Below are 21,821 nucleotides of genomic sequence, written 5' to 3'. Positions count from 1 at the left end.
AACGATGTCGTTTCAGACCGAGGCCCACAATTTGTTTCACGTTTCTGGAGGGAGTTTTGTCGCCTGATCCAAGCCACTGTGAGCCTGACGTCCGGATACCATCCCCAGTCAAACGGCCAAGCGGAGAGGATGAACCAAGAAATGGAGACCTGTTTGAGATGCCTGGTGTCCCAGAAACCTACCACCTGGAGCAAACATCTGATTTGGGTTGAGTATGCACACAACACCTTACCCACATCAGCCACCGGAATCTCTCCTTTCCAATGTGTCCATGGATACCAGCCTCCATTGTTCCCGGAGCTCGAGCAGGAAGTTATCGTACCATCAGCACATGCTCTGGTTCGCCGCTGTCGCCGGGTATGGAAGGGAGTTCGCCAGATGCTGCAGAGAAGTGCGACCGGCATGAAGAGGTTGGCTGACCGAAAGCGACGTCCATCTCCTAGATACAAGGTCGGTCAACGAGTGTGGTTGTCCACCAAAGATCTTCCTCTGCACGTCCCCTCCAGGAAACTGGCTCCTCGGTTCGTTGGTCCATATCCCATTTCAAAAGTTATTAATCCTGTTGCTGTTCGCCTATGTCTCCCAAAGTCCCTCAAGGTCCACCCCACGTTCCATGTCAGCAAGCTGAAACCAGTTTTAGAGAGCAGACTGGTTCCCCCCTCCACACCACCGCCACCTCCCCGGGTCATCGACGGAGGTATCGTCTATACAGTAAAAAAGATTCTGTCAGAAAGAAAGCGGGGTAGAGGGAGACAGTTCCTGGTCGACTGGGTAGGGTATGAAATAGAGAAAAGATGCTGGATCCCGGGCAGCTTCATTGTCGACAAGTCCCTTATCACAGATTTTGACAGACTACGGTCTCACTATTCAGGGACGTCTGGAGCCGTCCGTAAAAGGGGGGTTACTGTCAGGGTTTAGTGCTAGTATGCTGTTAGCTGTTGTGTTTTAAGGCCCTGACACACCAAGCAGTCACCAGAGGACTAGCCGACGCTGAAGTCGGCTGTTGCCTGGCCGTGTTCTCCTGCGTTTTGGCCATGTGTCGCACGGGAACACACCGCACCGACTTCAGTGCGTGAGTGGCAATAACTCTCCTTACCAGCAGGCGGCGGTAGTGTGTATTCGTCATTCAAAAGAGGCAACAACCGGAAGACAGAGAAGAAGAAGAGTATCTTTTCTCCGTAATATCATACAGAGCTGGCCTCTCCTGGATCAAGGTGATGAGCAGGTCTTCGTTTGCATCATTCCAGATCGCCATGATGAGATGAAAATGAATAGCAGTCTGTGTGTGCCTTCTTAAATCGTTTGTTTACATCCCTCACTTCCTCTTCGCTTCTCATGCACTGATTTGCTAGCTGAATAGCCAATCAGAGTGATTATTTAGTCCGACTGCCAGACCCGATGCATGGCCGATTCAACATGTTGAATCGGCCATGCATCGGGTCTGGCAGTCCAAATAAGGCGTGTCACGGTCGACGGTGCGGGACACACCAACCTGACTACGGCGCCGCGAATGCCCGACAGCCTCTGACGGCCTCTGACTCCCAAAATCGGGTTGGTGTGTCAGGGCCTTTAGTGTTTTGTCTATCGGTCTGTTGATAATAATCACTATACTCTCTCTCTCTCCAGGTGTCGGCACTTCCTGTCCGTGTGGCACCTGCTAGACTGATTGTTGTTCCCGCCCCTGATTGTGTCCACCTGTGCCCCATTACCTAATATGTATATTTAGTCCTTCTCTCCCTTTGTCTGGTGTTGGTTCGTCTTGTGTTATCGTTAGATCCATGCCTGTTTACCAGAGATCGATATTACAGTACCTAGTAGATCCTAGTGATTCCATGGAGAGTCCTAGTAGAACCTAGAAGTCCTTGATAGCTTTGGTTTCTTTCCAATAAAGAGTATTACCAAGCAACAGAATCGAGCATCTGAGTTCTTACGAGCCCATCGTATCACTTATGTTCTTTTGGGCATGGAATTTTGGGCAGCGGTTTGATGTGGGAAGTTTTCCATGACAGAGGGATGGTGTGCGTGTCACTGGAAGCCTGAAAGATGGGTTGCCACACAGGAGCCAACTCAGTAGCAAAGTTTTTCAGCAGAAAACCGCTGCACCCATCTGGCCCAGCCGCTTTCTTGGTGTTAGTGCACTGAAATGTTTTTCTGACCTCTTCGACACTGATGGTAATTGTGTCAGAGGAAGTAGGTATTATGGTTTCGAGAATTTCAGTGCACTTTGCAGAATTATCCAGTGACTCGAAACGGGTAAAGAACGTGTTTAGTTCGTTAGCAAAACAAAATTCATTTTCAGTCACAATGGGTTTAGCTGAGGGTGACATTCCTGTCATGGTTTTCATGGTGTCCCATACTTTTTTGGGGTTTTTGGCTTTAAAAGCATTTTCCAAAAGCTCTCTGTGTGCCAGTTTTGATTCCCTCAATTTGACTTTCAGTTCTTGCTCTGTCTGTTTAAGTGCTCCATAGTCTTTGTTTTTGAAAGCTATTTTCCTGGTATTTATAACGGTTTTAATGTCCTTGGTTACATAAGATTTATTATTTGGATAGATTTGTATTTCTTTAGTGGGAACAACTAGTTCTACACAGAAGTTGATATAGTCATTGGTAACAGTAGTTATTTAATCTAGTGAACCTTCCTGAAAAATGTCCCAATCTGTAAAATCAAAACAGGCTTTCAACTGTTCCCTACTTTCATTTGTCCATGTCCTTATTACTTTATTTTCCGGTTTACTTCTCTTCAGTTTGGTCTTATACACTGGTATCATATTGACAACATTATGATCAGAGTTCAGTATTGGTGGTCTACATTTAGTCACATAGGCTCCTTTAACATTAACAAAACATTTGTCCAGGATATTGTCTTTTCTGGTGTGATCCTTAACACACCAACTAGTCTCTACATTATGAATTTGATGTTTGTCTAAACTGCTAAGAAGCTGACAGCTGAGTTAGAACAGAAAGACATGCAGGCCATAATCACTAGACGCTCAAAAGAGGAATGTGTGTGTAAGGCTTACATGAACTGAATTGAAACACTGTCCATTAGTTGATTAATAAACAAGACATTCAAGTCAAAGTTTTAGGCATTTTCATTTGTAGCACGCTGTAAATATGGACTATGAATGAACACATGCAATGTGGAAACACACAAATAGGTTTATTCTCAATACTCATAACATGTATCAGACACAATGACTTTACTGAGAGTGAAGATGACTTGAACATAGAATGGTACTGAAGACAAAATACAGTATATTGCATTTACCTCTTCCTCTAACGCTCTCTCCAAAAGTGGCCTCCATTGTTGTGCACAACAAAGTGTTCAAGCTCAGGTTTCTAAGTGATATCATTTTTAACATGTGCATTCTGGGTGTAGGGTTAGTAGGGCTAACCCATATCTGTTCAATAGATGAAAGGCAACTTGAGTTTAATAATTGTGCCAAAAGTACCAGTTTGTGTCTTGGTAATTGCACAAAGCTGTAATAGGCCACAAATAATCACATTTACTAAAAGCACAGCAGCAAAACCTATTTTATCCACCTAAAAATGAAGGCCCACCTGAAAAAAAAATCGCTATTTTTAGCATTCAATAATGTACACTTAAACTGATATAGCTTTTTTGGTGGAGAAAAGAAATGTTGCTTTTGCCCACGTCCTCAGCAGCACATGGCTCTGCTCTGCCGGGGCTCCTGTATGTTTCTCCACACGACTACTGTAGGTAGTACACTGATTATGGATATACACCACACACTACCCCACTTCAAAAGACCAGAACTATCCCCTTAAGGGCAGCTGTTGATGTTCACAACAACAAAAAACGCATGCAGATGGTTCTAGTCTGTAGCCAGACAGTGGCAGATCTGGCTGTGGTGGAGCATGGTGGTGGGCAGCAGTGTGACTTCTAGCTGTCATGGTGATGTTCATATGACAAGGGGACTGCCTGCTTGAACTTTACCGAGAGCAGAGTCCACTAGTGGCACCTCACAGGGATACCTATGGTGCAGAAGCAGCGGTGAAGTCCTTGTAGATCCCTGGCACTTTGAGGGCAGACAGATCCAGCAGCTCTCAGAGACATCAACACATAAACTATTCTGTGTGCATAGCTTACTTTCACATACTAATCTCTCACTTTACTTTCTCTGACATTGTTCTCTGCTTTGGATTGCGGACATCCCAGCCATGTTCCCTACCGGGCCAGGTTTTACACACTGTGAGTTTAAGCAAGATATAGAAATGATGAGACATGATGTGTGTGTAGTTTTAGTATTTGAATTACAATGACATTATTCTCAGACTTGCCATATTTCTTGGTTTGTACTCTGCTCTGTACAGCTGAGTACTGGGAACCCACTGGGAGTCATGTGACTGGAGCAGGAGAGTAACACACGTCACACCTGCAGCCATGATGCTCCAGCTCAACGGGGGTCGAGTCTTTCAGCCCCACTTGTAAGAAGAGAAACAAATTAAATACGTATTCAGTTTGCTTTGTATAATTTCTTTTAGGGTAACATTTTGGTTTAATAACATTGTGCTATTTTAAGGAGTAAATAAGTCATATATTTGTTCCTAAATGTTTTCTATACTTACATCTTCTTATACATACTGATATGAATTGATTTACTTTTATACTATGAACGAAGAAAAATGACTCTTTAACAACAGAACAGGAACAAAACACAACTGTGACCTCTGTGCAGCACACACAGACCAGTCAGTCCATTTCTGGGGAGTAGCTACCTTGTGCTAGTTATATTAAAGTTGATGTTTTACTATTGGCTGTGTCTAACCTGTCTGAAATGAGCCAAATCCCCAGGAACATGTTGAACCAGACGGTAACTAAGACAGTAACACTTCATCCTGACCTCACTGTGGGGCCTGTCCTCAAGGACCTGTAGCATAACACCCTGACACATACAAAAATACAAAGTATGTTCATTAAGAATGCACATACTGTCCCTCCTCTGTCTTTCAATGTAGTCAAACTTGTTGAAGAAAAACAATAAGTTTAACGTTACAGAAATAAAAGCTTAATTACTCACCCTCCTAATTGTAGACGTAATTTCACAAGTACAACTTGAAATATGTCTCCCGCTTGCTGCTGGGTGCAGGTGAAAGTAGGTCGACATTTCTGTTTACATCGCTGACATTTGTCACAGGTAAATCTTGTAGGTATCGCAACAAACATGACGTTGTCACACAGCGACAAGCTGGACACTGGATTGACCAAATAACTACACACTCTTATTTACATTAGACACGTTATTCAAAACCGACAGCCTGTGTGTTGTTTGCTAAACACTGCCACTGAAATACCACACTCAATTATCAAGCCCCTGCACCCAGAATGCACACGTTAAAAGCCATGTAACCAATTAGATCACTTAGAAACCTGAGCTTGAACACTTTGTTGTGCACAACAATGGAGGCCACTTTTGGAGAGAGAGTTAGAGGAAGAGGTACATGCAATATACTGTATTTTGTCTTCAGTACCATTCTATGTTCAAGTCATCTTCACTCTCAGTAAAGTCATTGTGTCTGATACATGTTATGAGTATTGAGAATAAACCTATTTGTGTGCTTCTGGAGGTTATACACTGACTGGATAAGAACCTCAGTCCCATCAAACAATCCAAACTATCATCTTAAAGTCTCTGAGGTCAAGAGTTATGTTCACAACAATGGAGGCCAATATCGGAGAGAGAGTTAGAGGAAGAGGTAAATGCAATATACTGTATTTCGAGGGGTGAGAACCAGAGGTGACATTTGACCAACTTTACAGGAGAGCCAAAACAAAAAACTACCATACTTTGTCTTGACTTTGTTTATTAAATTCAATCTTTAATATGAAAACTTCATAAACATGTGGATGACAATATACAGGGTTCTTACACCTTTTCCAAAGTCAAATTCAAGCACTTTTCAAGCATTTTCAAGGTGCATTTTCCAACTTTTCAAGCATCTTACAGCTGTTGTAAATTACATATTTATATACACATACTCAAATGATTATTTCCCTACCTCACATTAAATCAGATGTTCTTTATGCTATAAACAACCAAATGTGTGTTTCGTGATAGCCTTCTACACGAGGATGAAAAATTAAAGAATAGAAAACTAAGTTTAATATTTCAAAATTAGTGATCTGTACGTAGACTGGGCCTCCCATATAACCTGGCTGAGCCGATATACAACAATCAGCCAAATACCTTATCAATACATTATTGATTAATTGTTGAGGTACTTTTAGGTTGGTAGTGAACGCAAGTCAGAGGTACATGGTGTACTTCTACTCCACTGCAGTTCAGAGGTACATGGTGTACTTCTACTCCACTACAGTTCAGAGGTACATGGTGTACTTCTACTTCTCTACAGTTCAGAGGTACATGGTGTACTTCTACTCCTCTACAGTGCAGATGTACATGGTGTACTTCTACTCCTCTACAGTTCAGAGGTACATGGTGTACTTCTACTCCACTACAGTTCAGAGGTACATGGTGTACTTCTACTCCACTACAGTTCAGAGGTACATGGTGTACTTCTACTCCACTACAGTTCAGAGGTACATGGTGTACTTCTACTTCTCTACAGTTCAGAGGTACAAGGTGTACTTCTACTCCTCTACAGTTCAGAGGTACATGGTGTACTTCTACTCCACTACAGTTCAGAGGTACATGGTGTACTTCTACTCCTCTACAGTTCAGAGGTACCTGGTGTACTTATACTGCACAACAGTTCAGAGGTACATGGTGTACTTCTACTCCACTACAGTTCAGAGGTACATGGTGTACTTCTACTCCTCTACAGTTCAGAGGTACATGGTGTACTTCTACTCCTCTACAGTTCAGAGGTACATGGTGTACTTCTACTCCACTACAGTTCAGAGGTACATGGTGTACTTCTACTCCTCTACAGTTCAGAGGTACATGGTGTACTTCTACTCCACTACAGTTCAGAGGTACATGGTGTACTTCTACTCCACTACAGTTCAGAGGTACATGGTGTACTTCTACTCCTCTACAGTTCAGAGGTACATGGTGTACTTCTACTCCTCTACAGTTCAGAGGTACATGGTGTACTTCTCCTCCTCTACAGTTCAGAGGTACATGATGTACTTCTACTCCTCTACAGTTCAGAGGTACATGGTGTACTTCTACTCCACTACAGTTCAGAGGTACATGGTGTACTTCTACTCCACTACAGTTCAGAGGTACATGGTGTACTTCTACTGCACAACAGTTCAGAGGTACATGGTGTACTTCTACTCCACTACAGTTCAGAGGTACATGGTGTACTTCTACTGCACTACATGTATTTAACACATTTAGTTACTTCACAGATGTGGATGAATGATGTGAAATATAACCAAGTGTTAAATCAGACTTTAGTTCCACCTGGAGTAAAGTCACAAGCTCCCCTGCAGTCTACAAAGTCCTTCAGACTAGCTGCACCTTCACCAGCTTTGAGAACACTTTCATGATCAATCATTATAAAACATATCATATATATTATTCTGAAATGGACCAATCAGCACCACGACTACTTTTAGTGTCGCTACTTTCACTATATTTAGATGAGAATACTTTTCTATTTTCACTTGAGGAACATTTTGAATGCAGGACTTTTACTGTAACAGAGTATTCCTACACTCTGGTACTTCTACTTTTACTCAAGTACAAGACCTGAGTACTTCTACTTTTACTCAAGTACAAGACCTGAGTACTTCTACTTTTACTCAAGTACACGATCTGAGTACTTCTACTTTTACTCAAGTACACGATCTGAGTACTTCTACTTTTACTCAAGTACAAGATCTGAGTACTTCTACTTCTACTAAGTACAAGATCTGAGTACTTATAATTTCACTACAAGATCTGAGTACTTCTACTTTTACTCAAGTACAAGACCTGAGTACTTCTACTTTTACTCAAGTACAATACCTGAGTACTTCTACTTTTACTCAAGTACACGATCTGAGTACTTCTACTTTTACTCAAGTACAAGATCTGAGTACTTCTACTTTTACTCAACCAATATCTGAGTACTTCTACTTTTACTCAAGCACAACATCTGAGTACTTATCCACCTCTGGTAGTGTATTAGCCTGAATTGTAGCCACACAATCACGCAGAGCTGCATACAAATAGACTCACAATGGTAACAAGTGGAAAATAATATTTACTAATGTGTAGAACAATGATTTTAGGTAATGCTGACTACTCAAGACTCCTGATTTATACATCTCCAAAGGAATACTGTGTTCATTCTACAATTACATGGGATTAAAGCAAAATGTAGTTTTAATTGTATAATACTTCAATTTAATTGTATATATATACTTCAGTTTTTTTTCATGTTTTCAAATAAACAAAGTATTGGCTTTCAGAATATTAAACTTGTTTCGGCAAATTCAGATGATAAATACAACTTTGAAGCTTCGGCATAATTACAAGCAGAGAACGGACTAATGTAACGTCACAGCAGGCATAACAACAGCCGGTGTTTCTTGTGAGTGTTTCCCCGTTACACAAACGCAAAAATACACAAACACACTCGCGAGCTTCCCCGAGACCAGTAATACAAACGAAAATGTGTCTTCGCGTAAATGTGACTGATTTCGATAGAGCAAGTCACATTTGGTTTAGGCACGAAACATACTACCAGTAGAAATACATTGCTTTCAAAATCGCTCTGTGTCGAATCAATAGATTATATTTCGTGACTATAACACGAAATGCCGTTAGAGCATCCTCTGAACACCACAGGATGGCGACTGTAACGCACATAACATAGGTACGCTCCTCTGAAATGATTGTCCCCTGCAATTATTATTATCCCTCATGGAGTTCGCTATTCAGCTCGCTAACGTTAGCTTAAACAAACGTAACATGCAACGTTAGCTTAATCTAAAATGCTCTTCTACGTCGTACCTTTCATGTGGCTCGTCAGTGCAGATTCTCGCATCGTTATTTTTGCAAACTTTGCAGGAGGCTACTCGTGGGCTTGACCCTAGTCTTAGCCATGGCTTGTATTTGTCTTCTGCTAGCCAACGCTCGTTGAAACGGCAACCTCCTGGCACATAGTCATCTATCACTCTCATCAGAATGCCCAGGTCACACGTAACACAAACACTTGCAGGTCGCGCGCATAGCGCGGGAAGGCCGCGGCGGAGCTGTTTTATGTAGAAGCGAAGCAATTCTTTTCTTTTAATCTAAAAAGCGAACTATTCAGTCAGACAGCAATTTTTTGTAAAAGTAAAGCATTTACATTTTCAAGCACTTTATCTAAATTTCAAGCACCATTCCCAAAATTCAAGCACTTTCCCAGCCTTGAAAACACCATGTCAAATATCAAGCATTTTCAAGGATTTCAAGCACCCGTACGAACCCTGAATATACTTAATGAACAATATTTTGACTTTCATTGAAAAAAATATTCTTCTATCTTTTTTTTATTCGGAAGAATGAGATTTTATCTCATATAAACTAAGAAAAAGGGCGTATCTGATCAAAATAGGAAAAAGGCTTTACATTTATGAGTTCAAAAGTAACAGTAATCAATTGTTATACAATATTATATGAAAATATCCTTATATCATATTAGTTCATTGAATGTAATTATTTAAAAAATTAATAACCATTTTGCCAAATAGTTAATTGTTTAGCCATTTCCCCAAATAACCAATTGAAAATAGGCTACAGAGTCCATTGTGATCATATCAAATATCAATATCACATTAGTTCACTGAATAACAATACATTACAGCATTATCCAAGTTAGATCCTAGGAAACCGGCTGGCCCGGACAACGTAGAACCTTTCTTTTTAAAGATAGCTGCAGATTTTATTGCTCCACCTCTTACTTCTCTTTTTAACCTCTCCCTCAGCTCTAACACAATTCCAAAAGTATGGAAGTCTGCTTATGTCTTGCCTTTACTGAAAGGAGGGGAGGCAACTATTTTAAATAACTATAGGCCAATCTCTAAATTGTCAGTTCTGGCTAAGGTGCTCGAACGCTTAGTGAGTGAACAAGTAAAGGAGTTTTTATGTATAAATGATATCCTGTCTAAACATCAGTCAGGATTCAGAAAGAAACACAGCACCATCACTGCGACAATGAAAGTGGTAAATGACATTACTACTATTTTAGATAATAAGCAGAGTTGTGCAGCTCTGTTTATTGACCTTTCCAAAGCATTTGACACCGTTGATCATCGCATTTTAAAGCAGAGGCTACTCAGTATTGGCATATCCAGCAATGCAGTGGGGTGGTTTGTGAACTACCTCTCTGAAAGGTCCCAATGTGTTCATTTTGATGGACTGTCTTCTGAGTGGTTAAACATTTCTAATGGTGTACCACAAGGTTCTGTTTTAGGACCACTTTTATTCTCCATATATATTAACAGTGTAGGTGATAATGTGGATGAAGCTACTTTACATTTGTATGCGGATGATACTGTGATGTATTGTGCAGGTCCCTCCATTCAGGAGGCTGTTGTTAAATTACAAGCTGTTTTTAACACTATTCAGACTCAGCTCTCTGAACTAAAGCTTCTTTTAAATGTGGATAAAACCAAGGTAATGCTCTTTTCAAAAGCTAAAAAGACACCAGAGCCTGTTTTAGATATTGTAACTACGCAAGGAACAAAACTTGAAGTGGTTACCTGTTATAAATACCTTGGTATCTGGCTTGATGATTGTCTCTCTTTTAAACTTCATGTCAATAACCTGCTTAAAAAACTGAGGGTTAGGCTAGGGTTCTTTTTCAGAAACAAGTCCTGTTTCTCGCTTGAAGCCAGGAAAAGGCTAGTCACTGTGACCTTTTTACCTGTGCTGGACTATGGTGATCTGGTCTATATGAATGCACCTGCCAATTACCTGAGCAAATTGGATGCTGCGTATCACAGTGCTCTGAGATTTGTCACAAATTGTAAAGCGCTTACTCATCACTGTACACTGTATGCCAAGGCAGGTTTACCATCACTCTCTGTACGGAGGCTCAGTCATTGGTACACTTTTATTTATAAAGCTATGTTGGGTAAACTCCCGTATTATATCTGCTCTCTGATAACACAGAGAGTTGCAAGCAGCTATTGTCTGAGGCCACATGATGTAGTCTTGTTAGATGTGCCAAGAGCAAGGACTGTCTTAGGTAAGACAGCTTTTATGTGCGCAGCTCCACTTGCTTGGAACAATCTTCAGCAAGAATTGAAACTGAGCAATCTCATTCCTCTGAATGTTTTTAAAGCTAGGGTAAATGAAATGCTTGCTGACACAATGGGCACTTGTAAATGTCTATAACTATGTATCCTGTAAATATAATGTATAATGTCCTTTATTGTTTTATGTTTCATGTGGAACCTATATGCTGCAGGTCTCCCTTGAAAAAGAGATCTATGATCTCAATGGGACCAATCTGGATAAATAAAGGTTTGAAATTAAATGAAATTACATTAAACCTGGCCTAATAACTGTTTGGCAAATCAAAAACTACTTTAGAACATTGTATAGCAATATAATTATATACGACAACAGCATATTTCATGCAGATCATGTACGTTTCAGATTGATTTGAAAGGACATATAGCCTACTCTGCCTGAATGACTTGCAAAGACTGGTATAGTCCACTTAGGAGTGAGGGATACTCCCATTTGTGTGAGTACGTCTTTCTTTTTCACAGCAGTGATCCCAAGTGGACCTGTGTGCATCTTCTTTGGTTCAATTGCATGAGCACCTCTGGTCTCCTGCTTTCCAACTTGCAGCTTGGTCGGACAGCTCATATTTGAACTGAGTCCTTTTCGGATCCTCTTTTGTGTAGCACAGGCACAGCCATTTCATTTTCTGCCAACTAACTGTTTGTCCCTCTGTGTCTTTGGTTCTGTTTCGGACCGCCATAATCGAGCAGCGTGTTGTGAGAAGGACTTGAAATCCAGAAAGTCACTGTGCCCAAGCTCAATCACCTTCTATGGCATGTTCCTCCTTGCCATCCTCACAACAGTATAGTACCCCTCCGAACTGTACAAAGGCCCTTTTTTTCTGTTGGTCTCAATGGCTGCATGAATACGGTCACATTCCATCTTGCTGTGTCCAGACTCCATGAATGGAGATGGGCAAGTTGTTGACTGCATGGAGACACATTGCACTAAAACCAGCATTCCTGTTCTGCCCACCACATGTGTCAGAGTACAGCACCACATGCTCAGTACACTGGCGGCACATATCAGACCCGGGCCGGGGGGCGGGCCACATGACCGGGCCCTTTAAACCCAATAAAGCTTGACAAAAATATCAGGAGTCCGGGGTGGTAATCTGACGCTCGTGCGTAAAAAGTCGCTCCGTCAGTAAGATTACAATTTAAAACAATGTTTGAAAGAAAAGTAACTAAAGAAAGGTGTAATATTTAAGATTTCGTTTCTACAAAGGGTATAGAAACGAAATATATATATATATATATATATACACATATATATCAGAGATAATAATGATATAACATGACATAAAGTCCAACAAGGACAACGAAAACATAGCCTAATAAAATGACTACATTTCTGACACACCATTCACCATGGACAGCCAGCAGCCACCATGAGAGCAGAGCAGTGTAAAATTGGCACGGCGGCCCATACATTCACGTACAAGTAGGCTACTGTACAAATTACATTTGAAGTGTACTCACCATGCACTACTCGAAGGGTACTCGGCGAGCCTTGCGCTCCGCGAACTCGTCCACAATCCGCTGTATGTCCAATTTCTTGGCTCGGTCACTTTCGATGGACAGCAAGGCCAGTCCACTCAGTCTCTCCTGTCTCATCGTGCTCCTCAAATAGTTTTTGATGAGTTTTAATTTGGAGAAAGAGCGCTCGGCGGTTGCCACGGTGACAGGAAGAGTCAGAAATAAGATGAAGGCTGTGCAAACCTCACTGAATGTAGATGTTACTGCTGGGTTGTAAACAATGAGCATTTTTACCAGATCCGCGACAGATTTTAGTTTGGGTATTTGGTCCCTGAAACAGGTTCTGAAAGAAAGCAGCTGGCCAGGGAAACTGGCGGCGATGTCCCGACTGTAGTGCTCTCTAAGCCGCTGGGCAGCTTGGTGTAAATCCTCATCCTTTGCTTGCAGTAGTGTGTTGGGGTGAATTGCCTCAAACATGTTCACAGTTGCATTTAAGCTGGTGAATCTTTGGGACAGTTGCTGGATGATTATATCGAGACATGCATTGAAAACGGTCACCCGAAAGTTGCTCTCTGCGTCAGTGAGGCGGCTGTCTTCAGAAAGTTCATCAAAGTGTCTCTTAACTTTGCTGGCCCTGGTTGTTTCAAACTGTGTTTGACTTCCCCATTTAGTAGCCAGGGCAAGAGTGGCGGACTTCGCCTCATCAAATTGTCCCCTATACTCCACCAAAACACTGATGGCATTTTGCAGTAGAGTAGATGCTTTGAGAATATCCGCGTCTTTTGCTTGCAGTAACTGTGAAGCACAATTTATGCTTTCCAAAATCTTGGTCTGCATGTTGACCAAAAATAGAAATCGAAATGTGCGTATGGCATTCTTGAGTGCACTTGCTTCATTGCGCTCATCCTTTTTGTCACTGGTAAGGGATATTTTGACGAGGGCTTTTATAATGTCTCCATATCTGTGCCTTAACGCAACAAGCGCATCATGGCGAGATGACCAGCGAGTGGGACATAAGCGTTTTAATGTGATAGTTCTGCTCTCTGGCGTCATTAACTCACTGAGCAATGCCCATCGTTTGATACTGTGACCAAAAAAGTTGTAGAGCGTCTCTACAGTGTCATAGAACTGCTTCACTCCAGGGACATTTTTAACAGAGTCGTTGAGTGCTAGGTTGAGATTATGAGCAGCGCAATGAACATAGTGAGCAAGGGGCTCCTTCTCCGCTATTCTTGCTTGCACGCCTGAATACACACCACTCATATTAGCCGCCCCATCATAGCCCTGTCCGCGACATTTAGACAGATCTAATCCGTTTTTCTCTATAGAACCAAGGATTTTGTTTTCAAGCTCTGAAGCTGATGAACCTTCAGTCACTTCAAAACCCAAAAAGACTTCATTGATCTATACATCTGTTGCAATATCCATGTCGTTCTTAACAACAGTTATGTAACGGTAAACCTGACTCAACTGGTCTATCTTTGACACATCTTGCGTTGTGTCCATGATGACGGAATAAAATGGGGCTTCGTTTATTTCATCAATGATGTCAGCTTTCACACGTTGAGATAATATGTAAATAATCTCATCTTGAATCTGGTGACTGAGGTATTTCACTGACCCTTCTGGTATTCTTGCTTGCACGCCTGAATACACACCACTCATATTAGCCGCCCCATCATAGCCCTGTCCGCGACATTTAGACAGATCTAATCCGTTTTTCTCTATAGAACCAAGGATTTTGTTTTCAAGCTCTGAAGCTGATGAACCTTCAGTCACTTCAAAACCCAAAAAGACTTCATTGATCTATACATCTGTTGCAATATCCATGTCGTTCTTAACAACAGTTATGTAACGGTAAACCTGACTCAACTGGTCTATCTTTGACACATCTTGCGTTGTGTCCATGATGACGGAATAAAATGGGGCTTCGTTTATTTCATCAATGATGTCAGCTTTCACACGTTGAGATAATATGTAAATAATCTCATCTTGAATCTGGTGACTGAGGTATTTCACTGACCCTTCTGGTCGGTTGATTAGCTCTTTCAAAACAGGGTCGTAGCGAGCCAATAATTCTATTATTGACAAAAAGTTGCCAGCTTTTCCCTGACCTAGAACCTCTCGATGGCCCCTGAATGCCAAGTTGCTTGAAGCTAGAGTGAGAGTTACATTAACAATGCGCTCCATGACCTGTCTCCAAAATTGGGCAGCATTACGCACATTCCTCTCCATGTCTCCATGTCATGTCTATTGTGCCGTTGGTTTTCCACTGCTCATATACTATGCATGCACCAAGGTGTATTTGAGTGGATTCATGCCTCTCAATTTTTGTAGAAAGATGTTTCCAGTCTTTTATTCCGTTTACCCATGCATTGTTGTAGAACGGTGCGTTTCGGTTGGCAAAAAGCCAGCAAGGCTCACAGTAGCAGCAGTCCAATTTTGGGGAATAGCACATCCAGCTGCGTGGAAATTTCATCCCAACTTTAGTGGTGGAGGTGTAATAGCTTTCTGAAAAGCAACGGTTATCCTTGTCTTTGGGAAATGGACCTTTGGGTTTGCATGGGCCCATTTTAAGGATATATCTTTTGATATTGGCGTCCTCAATGTTTTCAAAATAGTTTGCCCGATCAGTCGGAAAACGCTCCAGAGGATAATTGCAGGACACATCATGATCCGTGGTCTGAGTTTCACCCGTAGGCGTAGCGTGAGGAGGAGACCTGTTGCTGCTTTCATTCCCAGTGTCCAGTACTTCTTCACCTTGCGGCGCAGCAGGTAAGGAGCCGGAGGGGGAGGGGTGCGGCTGGTCAAGCGTCAGGCCTGGCGAGGAGCTAGCAGCTGCTTTGTCGTCCCTATTATCACTACAGCCGAGAGACAGAAAAGGAAATAAGCTAGGCGGCCGAGCTACACGAAGCAAGTAACAACAACCATATGATATCAACATTTGCCACAAACTCACACTTTCTTGTTGACAGTGTGTGTCCGTGATTGTAGCCTACCTGTTCATCTGGCTAACCCCCGCTAACGTTGTTGGCGGGCTGGGGCTCGGGAATGAAACACCGCTGGCAGTGGCAACAACTTCAGGTTCATCTCCCGCAGGAGGAGGAGTAGGGCGAAAAATGTATCCATCTAGCTTGGACAATTTGGCCTTTTGGTCCTCCTTTTTATCTTTTTCTTTGCGTTTTGTAGCTCCACTTTTGTGTTTATAGCTGCTCATGTTTAGGCAGTGCTCTGTTGAATGACAAGTGATTGATGATGACGACGTTCATTTACTATGATGTTGATGGACGGCTGTTGATGACGATTTTACCCAAAAATACATTTGGAGACAATAGAAGGGATTCACTTGCAATTGTTCATGTTTTAATGTTAAATGTGAGTGTGAAAATAGCAGCACAAGTTCAACTCATATTATAGGCTACAATGCTTTATACCTAATATGACCACGAACGTCAGTGCACTCAGTGGCGCGAGGCAGCAGGGCCCGCCGGCGAATATCTCGGGGGCGGAGCCTGCTGCCTCGGCGACGGGCCCCCATTGGGTCCCGGGCCCGGGGAGCCCTGCCCCTACAGCCCCCCCTGAAGCTCCGCCCCTGGCTCAGTACCTGAAAGAGTTGACAGATACTGGAACATGCGTGCTGATCTCTGATAAGTTGAATTATCTGTTGAAGATGGATCTGTAGAAACTAAGTTTCCTTTGTCATTCAGCATTGACTTTGAATCCTGGATTATTTCATTCTCTTCATCAAGCTCTTCTGCATCTTTAAATAATCTTAGTAACATTCAGGGGCGGCGGGTGCTGTAGGCTAGGGAAGGCTAAGCCTTCCCAAATATTTGTGTCACTGCATCCTGGTAGAATAAAAATATAATGTATAATGTTTGTGTCTTTGACATTAGCACTGCTATGCAGCCACCTGTGCCCTGTACTACGAAGCCAGTTCAAACCCTGGATATGTTTGAGTTATCTAAACTAACCCTAACTAACGAGATCTCGACGCTGGTTAATATCAAGTCGGTAAATCAAGTAGCCAGGGCTTCTCTCACCCGCTGAGAGCGCGTTCACGTGAAAGGGGTGGGGTTAGCAACATTTGACCAATCACAAACAGGGACGAGTGTACTGACAGCGCAGCGTCATACTTCATTAATGAAAAGTAAATTAATAGTAGACAAATATGAACTTTAAAGTTCATATTTGAACTAGTGTTGCACGGTGTACCGATACTTGAAAGGTACCGCGATACCCTGCCGTTAAAAACGGTACGATTCCTCCGTTTCATTAGTATCGGTACTTTAAGAATGACGGGGAAAAGTACTCCCATGAAAAAAACGCCGTTTAATAAGAGCCGTGTGTGTTCAGCGCTCTGCTTCCACTCCCTGCTCTGCAGCCGTACCTGTAGTCCCGCTCCTCTCAAGCACGTTCTAAGTCCCTCCCCTCTCTCTTGCACGCGGCTACGCGCTAGCTGCCAGAGCATGTGAGAAAACGAGAAGCATGGCTGCAAGTGGGAGTGCAACTGCCGCTGCGCCTCGGCTTGTTGACAAAAAAGATGCCAGAAGTCTGTGAACGGGCGGTTCAGGTGTTCAGAGCAGAGCTTCCTGTCGGAGCAGCAGAGCGTGATGTGCACTGAAAAGTTTTTCTGTCGCAATATTATCGTTGAGCAAACTTAACTAGCAAACTAGCATCACTATCTGCTAACGTTAGCTTTAGCCTTCGTTTTCTATTAGTTTTTTTCATAGGCTATAAACGGAGGTGGTATAAGTATATATCTTGTACTTGAGTAAAAGTAGAAGTACCCAGGTCTTGTACTTGAGTTAAAGTAGAAGTACCAGAATGTAGGAACAATCCTGCAATCAAAATGTTCCTCAAATAAAAGTACAAAAGTATTATCATCAAAATATAGTTAAAGTAGCGACAGTAAAAGTAGAAGTGCTCAGGTCTTGTACTAGAAGCACCAGAGTGTAGGAATACTCTGTTACAGTAAAAGTACTGCATTCAAAATGTTCCTCAAGTAAAAGTATTAAAGTAGCGACAGTAAAAGTAGTCATTGTGCAGATTGGTCCATTTCAGAATAATATATATGATATGTTTTATAATGATTGATCATGAAAGTGTTCTCAAAGCTGGTAAATGTGCAGCTAGTTTGAATGACTTTGTAGACTGCAGGGTAGCTGGTGGATTTACTCCAGGTGGAACTAAAGTCTGATTTAACACTTGATTATATTTCACATCATTCATCCAGATCTGTGAAGTAACTAAAGGGATTAAATACATGTAGTGGAGGAAAAGTACACCATTATTTCTGAACTGTAGTGGATTAGAAGTACAAAGTAGCAAAAGAAACATTGACATACTTAAATAAAGTACAAGTATCTCAAAATTGTACCCAAGTAGTACTTGAGTTTATGAATTTAGTTACTTTACACCAGTGGCTATAAAGATGGAAAGACTAAGCCTTGCACAGAGGCATGAAAATACATTTTCAAAATGCTCAACAGTGCTGCCAAAATGTTAAACTCACTGCTACACAATTAAAATAAATGCTTTTATATATATTTATATTAGATGTGACTCTTTGGCGTTTCTGTTCTTAGTAACACTGCTGCTTTAGTTGTTCTGACTGCTAAAATCATCTGTTATTCCTAATTTTAAAGCCGATATTCCGTGTTTCCCTTTTTTTAAGAAAAGTATCGAAAAATAATCGGAATCGCAATTCTTGACTTGGTATCGGTATCGAAACCAAAATGTTGGTATCGTGACAACACTCATTTGAACTTCAAAGTTCATATTTGTACAAGCCACAGCCTATTTGTACAAGCCACAGCCTACAAGCCAGGATACAAGCCACCTGCAAGGTGAATACAGAACAACTGGTTAAAAAATAAATAAACTACAGAGTGTTTGAAAGCGTAACAGTTTTATGATATCACTGCCCCATCTAAGACACGAGTGGATCTGACTTTACTTACATTTGAGTTGAGTGTTTTGTCAACCTAATGTGTTGCTTAAAATAATACTTCTGCATACAGTATGTGACACTGTGAGTGTTGCATGGCCAGATACGGCTCAGCTGACTCAGATAATGAGATAATATAGGCTATGATATTATATGATCGATGATCTGATTGAATGTGATATGAATGATAAGTGCGACACGTCGGCGTCTTCTCTGCATACAGCAGTTTAAACTGTATTTCCTTTATCCTGTAATATGACTTGATAGATTTAAACTCCGCACACTGAGCTCTGATTGGTCAGCAGGCGGTGCTTTCACTGAGTTGATCTCTTTTCTATAGACGCCGGAGGCGGGCAGCGTCAGGTAAAAAAAGTGATTTAGCCTTCCCAAACCTGAGCCTCACGCGCTGCCTATGGTAACACTTCTTCAGCAGTGAAAAGCTTTCTTCTCATGGTTGACCTGGCTTGCTTACATATGGTGTCAGCCATTTTGACTCAAGTGCTATCCAAAGGCTTTACCCATAATACATTTCTCAGGGCCAAAAGAGCATAAATGCACTTACGTCCTTTTGGCCCCAAATAGTTCAGTGTGTTCTGTGTTAGGTCTTTTGGTTTTTGATGAATAACTCTGGATTGGTTTTGAATTCACATGCACCCTTTTGGCAGTAGAAAGAGCTCATCGAGAGCTTTCATTTGATATATAACTCATTTTTGACCAAAATGTCACTTACGCCCCTCTGGTTCTCACCCCTCGATTTTGTCTTCAGTACCATACAGTAACTACATGTTCAAGTCATCTTCACTCTCAGTAAAGTCATTGTGTCTGATACTGTTATGAGTATTTTGAGAATAAACCTATTTGTGTGTTTCCACATTGCATTCATAGTCCATATTTACAGCATGCTACAAATGCAAATGCCTAAAACTTTGACTTGAATGTCTTGTTTATTAATCAACTAATGGACAGTGTTTCAATTCAGTTCATGTAAGCCTTACACACACTCTTTTGAGCGTCTAGTAATTATGGCCTGCATGTCTTTCTGTTCTAACTCAGCTGTCAGCTTCTTAGCAGTTTAGACAAACATCAAATTCATAATGCAGAGACTAGTTGGACAAAATAATGCTTAACAACTGTTCCATTACTGTGTGAACTGTTTTAGGGGTCGACTGTATGATATATTGTTCTCCCGCTTGCTGCTGGGTGCAGGTGAAAGTAGGGCGACAGTTCTGTTCACATCGCTGACATTTGTCACAGGTAAATCTTGCAGGTATGCAACAAACATGACGTTGTTCAATGGTTGTCACACAGCGACAAGCTGGACACTGGATTTGCCGACACAGTACAAACCGGAAGTCAGCGAAATAAAGTTATGAACAGAGCTTGCATACTTGTATTAATCTCTATAAACGCATATAAAGAGGCGAAGTCACGCCCATCTACTTCCGGCCCATGGGACCCTGGAAGCGAAAAATGTACATTGAATTCAATGGAGAGAGAAAACGTATCTTTTGATCCCGTTTGAATTGTGCCACGAACTACACATATGATGTTTGTCAATCTTAAACAATAAGTTCCATGTCAAAAAAGTCACATTTTGTCGTAAAACTGTTGAAATATAAGACTATGAAAAATACGCGACTAGAAAGACTACAAATCCCAAATCCCATTCTGGCTCGCGTAAGTGATGTCACAGGCGATAATGCTCCAAGTGGTTGTGACTCGTAATTAAAGCGAAGAAGAAGAAGATCTCATAACTGATTTATTCCCTCCAATAAATAAGAGATTGCTAAAAATAAATTCACTTTTACAAGATGCCTGTGTGCTTTGTACCAGGTTGTAATCACATAAGTGATCATACCACTTGCTCGTTCTATCGATTCCCGTCTGATGAAAGGACCAGGAGTCGCTGGATCAGACATATCAGGTAATATACATATTGTGCATGGAACATATAGTCAAGTTAGCTACCTAGCTAGTAGCGACGAGTAGCGAGCACGTTAGTTAGCATTACATTACTTAGCCTTGTCACTTTTAGCAGCCTTACCATGAAGTTATTATTTTATTACATGAAGTAAACTAAAGCAAACAGATATTGTTCTAAACTGTATTAAAGTAAACAGGTATTATCTTGAACTGTATTGAAGTGAACATGTATTATTTGGGACTGTTTTAAAGTAATCCTATATATATAAACCTTCTTACATACACTTTCCCAGACACCCTGACACACACACACAATACACTCCCTGACCAAGATATCAACACACACACACATACACTTTCCCAGACACCCTGACACACACAATACACTCCCTGACCAAGATATCAACACACACACACACACACACACACACACACACACACACACACACACACACACACACACACACACACACACACACACACACACACACACACACACACACACACACACACACACACACACACACACACACATACACTTCATCTTACCAAACACACACACATGTCCTTTTCAAGGTTCTTTTTGGGGCCAATATAATCTCAAGTACTGATATATCTGTGTACAATGTTTGATACTAATATATCTGTGTACAATGTTTGATTGTTTGAGAAAGAATAGTTTGTGTGAAACCTTCCCTGGGAAATTAAAGGAGTAGAATCGCTGACATTTGTCACAGGTAAATCTTGCAGGTACGCAACAAACATGACGTTGTCACACAGCGACAAGCTGGACACTGGATTTGACGACACAGTACAAACCGGAAGTCAGCGAAATAAAGTTATGCAAAGATTACTTGTATTCTCTATAAACGCATATCTGCATGTGAATGCAGAAATAAACGTATCCTCGTCAGCATGGGTGCCGGAAGCAGGGGGGCCAAGGGTCGTCAGACTTCTGGGTCTTTTACAGCATTGCCATTATATCCTCCTGTCTTTTATTTTGAACTATGTTCTTTAACTTCCGGTCCACCGGACTGCTTTTCTTCATTCTTCAATACAAAACGGAAAATTGAATGAAGTTGTTATCAAAAATCAAAATCAGACCGTTTTTTTTTATTAGGTCTTCTTGTTATCCGTTTTTTGATTCAGACAACATAAACAGGAAAACGGCTTTGGTTTCACGTTTTTTCGTTTTTGATTTAAAACGAAAAAAGGCTGGTATTTTCGTTTTTTTTGGTTCAAACGGAAAATCAAACTAACAAAACGTACAGACTT

Source organism: Pseudochaenichthys georgianus, chromosome 23 (genome assembly GCF_902827115.2).
Source record: "Pseudochaenichthys georgianus chromosome 23, fPseGeo1.2, whole genome shotgun sequence".
Lineage (NCBI taxonomy): Eukaryota > Metazoa > Chordata > Actinopteri > Perciformes > Channichthyidae > Pseudochaenichthys > Pseudochaenichthys georgianus.
The sequence above is the reverse complement of the archived record's forward strand: the minus strand, read 5'-3'. Positions refer to the sequence as shown.